The sequence below is a fragment of the Halyomorpha halys genome, unplaced genomic scaffold, assembly GCF_000696795.3.
Source record: "Halyomorpha halys isolate HHAL.00 unplaced genomic scaffold, Hhal_1.1 Scaffold1026.1, whole genome shotgun sequence".
Classification (NCBI taxonomy): domain Eukaryota; kingdom Metazoa; phylum Arthropoda; class Insecta; order Hemiptera; family Pentatomidae; genus Halyomorpha; species Halyomorpha halys.
The window spans coordinates 1-6,955 of NW_027105743.1; positions in this window are offsets into that span (position 1 = coordinate 1).

Here is a 6,955-nt window from a genome sequence, read left to right on the forward strand (position 1 = left end):
TATATATACTTGTAATGCATTTATTTTGTATTACTAATACACACCAAATAATGTGAATCTGAGATAAAAGCCTGAATCTAGCTTGGGTGACTTCATATGGATCCAATTAAGAGTTTTTAAAAAATATAGATTGTTCAAGTAGAGAAATATAATATAGAACCATGTAAGAAAATTCTAAACATCCAAGCTCGTTTCCAAGGAGACGAAGCGTGTTGAAAAAGATGCGTAGCTAAAAATACACGCAGAAGAGCTACCTTGACTCCTGGCAATGTGCTATAATGTGGGTCGTTTGAGGAGGGCAATTGAAACCATTTGCCACCGTATATATAGCAGGATGTATGGTATTAGTGGCAACGATCTAGGGGGATCTCCAATGAGCCCAGCACAGGCGCCTCAGTGATTATTGCACTTCCCAACAATCTCTGCTATTGGGACCATAAAATCCTTCGCCTCCTCTTCTATCCCACGCCAAGCCTGGGGAGGGGATTAGGGAGGGGGATCGTTGCCTTCCATTGGCATCATGATACAATATGAGGAGTGTTGAAAAACAATTGGATCGACTAATTCCTGTCCGATTTTTTCAAGACTGTAAATAAATCAAACTAAATGGCTTGAGGCACCCAGAGATTCGATGCAGATACCACCAGTTGCCGCTTACATGGCTCCTTAGATCACCCTTAAAAAAAACACATCCACCTACGACTCAGATACTTGTCCACTCATTTTATCAATACAATTACTTTAATAAATAAGGTCAATATTCTCCGATTTCGCGTTTTGTAGACTAGTACATTCCCCAACGTCAGTCATCTTTCTTCTGGCCTCATAGTCAACGTAACACTTAAAAGGCCTTAAGACGTTCTTCATACTAGGTAAGCGGCCACTTTTCGCACATAAAAATCAAATTGAAAATCTCCAAATATTTGTTACTGTTGAAGATTGAATTTATATTATACAATCAAAGAGCCATTGATCGACCCTGGAGTCAGCAGAACCTCCTAGGAGGCAGGGCGACCAAACTCAGCTTCTATAATGTAGACATCCTTCATTAGGGAGTGGGATAAACATGACGGTTAGTCATTAATACTGATCACATCACCATTTGTATGACAGCTGATATAGAAATAGCACTTCCTAATCGAGTACAGAGTTTAAGCCACTACATGGATTGTAGTGGCGAAGATTTTTTTGCTTTCTTTTTCCAACTATTTGGAAAACTTCAATATTACTTATATAACACTCCTCCCTCCCCCCCGTCTCTCTCCACAATCACTCCGAGGAATTCGAAATAATCTTGAGATACGTCAAGGCAGCCGTATAAGCCCCTCATTCGTTCTGGTTCTCTACAGTTTTCAAAGTATTATTTAGTGGACCACTTAAATGAGTCGATCAACATTGATAATGAAATCAACGAGCTTATCGATACTGCAGATAAAATATTTTAGACCAAACACAGAAAAAAAAAAATCAAATTGTCAAGTTCCCCTTCAATTTGGTCATTTCTAATCCTCTCGAAGATAAGAAAGTAAGCAGCTAATTAATAATTAAAATGTTCGAAAAATTAAATTATTATCGTTCCCTATAAAAATTATTTCTGATACTGTAATACATCTATCGGGCAAAATAAAAAAATAATTAGGATCTTTTTTTTTTTAAATAAAAATGAGGTTCAACACAGAAAACAAAAAAAAATTGAAAATGGTTTGTTAAATAATATTTTAATTCTCATTGTACTTCTTGTAGCGGTTTCCACATTTTCATAAACAGAAAAAGAAGCTCTAAAGGAAGTACGTAATAGTGAATGAGATATAGGGTGACCCATAAATGAGTGGTCAGTGGTGGGTGGACAGTGAGTAGTTCCATATTATGGGAGCAGATGCCTTATGAGGAACAAAAAAGTTCATATGAACCATGGTCAGATTCTCAGCGATTTGGGATAAAAATCAAATTTTGTGTTTTACCTGTCATCTGAGGTTTTCCTCCGAGATGACTACAATTTTCTTTTACAGCCACTGCACAAAATGCTCTCCACCCTTCCTTCTAGATACTCTACTTCTTCTGAGAACATCCCTTAACGGTCTCGTGAAGGTAGGCTTGTTTTACCATATTAAAGCTCAAATAAATGAAGTTTTTTGAAATCCCGTATATTTACATCCTAACCAATGAAGAGTAACAGCTGCTTCAAATGTCCTATTTTTTTAGAAATATTTTTTTAAATTTATTTATTGCTATTTACAACTGTATTTACATAAAAATGCATATAGTAAATATTGTGTAAGATTAAAATAGAGTGATATAGGCATGTAGAGAAATTACCCATTGGTAGCACTGTAATAATATTTCTACACTAGGTCTCGAGGCCATCTTCTTTTCAGGTCCTTCGGGGGATTGTCAGGAATAGATGAAGCAAGATTAGAAACTAGAGGGCTTTGGAGATTAAGGAATTTATAATGGAAGGATTGATGTATGGTAGCCCGAACTGGTATCGTTACAAATAAAACATTAAGCTCTTTATGGATGATTTTATTTATGACAAAGTAAATTTACAAATATTAAACTTTAATTTTAAACACATGGAACGCTTATTTTCCGATTATATTTATAGGAAATTTTCTCATCTTTAATTATGTACCTCTTAAAATTGTTTAAGGTAGATTTAAAATAGATTTATTTGAATTTTTCTGAGAAAAATCACGTATAACAGCTAAAAACACAAAATTCGATTTTAATTCCCTAGCGTTGAAAATCGGACTACGGGTCATATCGACTTTTTTCCTCCTTTTAAGATATTGTATCTGCTCCCATAAGATGTCTACTCATTTATAGGACACTCTGTATAACAAACCCAGCGCTATAGAACATGAAAGCGATTCTTCAACAATTATTTTGTAGTTTAAATGTTCTGTCTGTAAGAGGTTGTAACCGGCGTTTCCAAAATTAGAAAAAGTTTGATAAATTAATTTAAAATTTATTTATTTCCGGTTTATATACCGTGAAACTGAGGCTTTTGATCATCTCTTCACTTCACTTTCCAAATATCAACGTTAATCCCTCCACTGATTACGACGGTCCCAAATGTCGGTGGCACACTACAACTCGGTCCTATAAATTGATCGTGTTAATGCAGTAGCCACAAAAAAATAATCGCAGATTGAAAGATTGTCATGATGCAAACGTTCCATACACTTCAATGTATGTCGTCCTGTATCTTCCCATCGACTTTTTTTATTTTATTTTATATTTATTTAATACCTGATCGGCCTGGTGGGCCTTACATGGTTATAAATTATATTTACTTTTTGGTGATGATATTGCGGGGGTTTAGTCTCGTGAAAAAAAGGCACCCATGACGATTCACATTGTAAAAAGTATTGAATACATTTAATTAATAAAAATACATTAGTAAACAAGTAAAAAAAAAATCAAAATATATATCTAAGAAATAATAATAAATATGTAATTGAAGAATGAGAGAAACAAAAAGAAAAAGAAAGTAACTAATATTCATTAATAACTGACTTATTTATTGAAAAAATAATTTGAGAAAAAAACAAAATAAAGAATGATAAAAATAAATAAATACAGAGCTCTTAGCAGAATACATTGTATTAGTTTGTGCTTCAGTCTCCAAGATGAAGTTAGATTTCCTATGTTGTAAGCCACTGCAGATATCTGGGAAAGAAATTCTGTAAAATCTTTTTTTTTTAATTATGGGCGTTGATAAGGGGCATCGGAGTGTGAAAGCTGTACGACAGTCGCTACGTGAAAATGCGTTCGAAGAATTGGCTAGGTGGCAGAGCATTGAAATAAGCCATTTTAAAGAGACCCCAAGAGTAAATAATTTATATACAATAAACAAATACTTACGGGCTCTGAATGGTCCAATGCCCTGATATGAATATAAATGATGCACCTCTACCTGGAGTCCCAGGAGTCAGCGGACAGAATAGAGATGTTGGGTCCCTCTGTCACAAATGCAACAGAGAGCCCGAAACACCAGCACATGTGCTGGGGAAATGCCCCAACTCCCTCTTCATAACCCGCCGACATCATAGAGTGAAGTACGAATTAATGAATATCCTAAAAGAAAGAGATTTTGCCTGCTTCGCCGAGGTCTACTGTGTCGATACGGATGGATCCACAATATATGCGTATGTTGTTGCTTTCCCTAAGAACGGGAATTCGGCAATAATTCTGGATCCCACCGTGAGATAGGAAAATAACGACCTTGACCAGGCAAATAAAGTAGAAGGGGAAAAGAAGGAAATCTACGATAAATGCATCCCTTTCCTTAAGGAGAAGTTTCGTGAGGACTTCGGAGAACGAGACTTCAACGTGAGAGGCCTCTGGTTCGGAGCACGTGGACCGATACCCAGCCCAACTAAGAACTTCATGGAGGAACTCGGGGTCGATGTCCAGGACGTGGCTAGGATGATAGAGAATATAATACTCGACTCTCTGGGAATCATCCACCACCACATGGATGGAAATTAATGAGTAATGGAGTCATCCAAAGGAAGGATGACTTGCATACATTTCCTATCTTATTTGTTATTTTATTTATTTATTATTATGCATATATTTTTAATATTTATTGTATATTAATTCTAACTTAGTTTGTTGATTTTTTTTATTTATATTTGTTACTTAAGTATCTTTCATATATTTTCTCATATCTCATTCACTATTTTATACATTATTCTGTCAAAGGCACATTGGGTTGAAACCAAAATATGAAAGGGAAGGAAAAGAAAAAAAGAGGGAACGGGGGAAGGATGGAAAATGAGGGGAGGGGATCATGGAAAAGAGAAAAAAGGGGGAAAAATAAAAGGGGCAAAGAGATGAAACCAAAAAAAAAAAAAGTCATGTTCTAGTGTTCTATATTACTAATGTTTATAATTATTATTGTATACTTGTATAAGCTTATTTATCGTAAGATTAAAAATATCGTGATTAGACTAAAATAAGTATGCTGTGTGACTAGCAACACAGTGAAGTTGAGCAGCACAACTTTGTATTTTGATAAAGTTTTTCCTCCTCATCTATTGATCCTAGTTGTAGTTCACGACTCAATCAACCAAATTCTTAGGACCTTGTTTTCAAATGACTGTGATATTTTTCGTTTCGTACACTATATTCGTATGCTGCACTCCATACTCCATAATCGTACGTCAGTAATGGCATATTTATTGTTTTATAAATAAGAATGGTTGTATCTGGTTTTAATCTATATCCATCGATTTAATGCACCAAAGCAACTTTTTTTAGACAAAGCTCGACGACATTAAAAATAAAGTAATTTTTAAAGTATATTTCGATCTAATGTTGTCTAACATGTTACAATTTTAGTCTTGAAATACATTTTAGGCCACTTATTTTGTCATTTATGTTCCAATGACCAGACATAATATAATATACAATATAAATCTGATCGAAAAATGCCAGAGGAAAAGGAGTGGGTCTACATATATACTTTCAGTATCGCTAAGGCTTTATAAGCGTGAGAAAACACGAGCAGCTAACGAGTATTAAAAACTTGCAGTTTGTAGATAATGTTTACTTTTATAGTCATAAAAAATATATAAAAACGCATTTTTTATATCTACCAAATTGAGGGATTTATGCCATTTTAAAATATTTATTCTCTAAGTCATGACCTTAATCTGTTTTTATTTGTTATTTTTTCTTTCATTCTTAATTACATAACTATTATGTTTTTTTTATCATTGAACTTTATTATTTATAAGACTATACCCCCATATATTGTTTAAAAAACTAACAAATTGTTACAATAACCTTATAAGGCCAACTAAGATAATAATAAAAAAAAATTATCATTTTCTAACACTTTATAAACTGTAATCTTGGAGACACCTTAGATTATTTTTATATATTTTTTCATCGTCTTTCTCTTAAAAATATCGCTAAATCTTATAGATGTATATTTGTTTCTGAAAAATGCAAAAAAGTAGTTTCTCAAATGATTTTTCAATAATTATGAAACGATTATATGCATTCAAAATATTCATTAATTTAACAATAGTAACTTTGTCTACAACAGAAACAGTAATAATAAAGAATAAGATAGTTTTCTAGTAGTACAGACTTTTTTTTTTTACCATTATTGGTAAGCGTTGTCAGAGGTGTCGCCTACCCAGAAGTACCAGGGATAAAGCTATAATTACATTAATAATTTATTAGTATGTATAAAGAAATATTTCATTGTTATATAAATGAATGTCCTAATAATCATACGGGATTCATGACCTTAAGGATTAATCGCTAAGTTATTCAGGTATCTTAGGATGGAACTTTGAAATCCCATAATAACTAAAATGTGCGAGAACTTTCTTATTTTAAAATTAATAAAAAAAAAATAATTAATTAAATCTATTTCCTTTTAATTATTGTGCGAAAAATATTTCTGTATTTTTCAGAACAAATACTTCACCTACAGGGTTGGAAATATTTTAATAGAAAGGAAAAAAAATTATATTAATGATATTTGTATCCATCTCCAAAATTCCACATTATAAAGTTCCTTAAAATAATTATTTCGTTGAGAATATACGATTTTGAAACGCCCTAAATACTTCAATTTTGAATATATCGAATTGAGCATTACTTGGTCTTACATAACTTTAAAATTTTAGTGGTATTAAAAAGTTGTTATATACAAGCCTAAAGTTTTCATCTCGCGCCTTAAAAAGAAATAGCGATTGGTTAAGTTCCTATAGTTATAGAAACATTGTACCAATTTCTCTTTTGGCATTTTTCGATTAGATCATTAAGAAGCATTTGATTTATATTGGTCACCGTTTATAATAAACTGGAGAAAAGTATATTTATAAAAAAAAAAATTAATGTAGATAATTAATCATTTGGTAATTAAGGTAAATTTAGTTTGTTGCCTTGCCCGGAAATAATATTTAGATTCAGAATGAATTTATGGGGA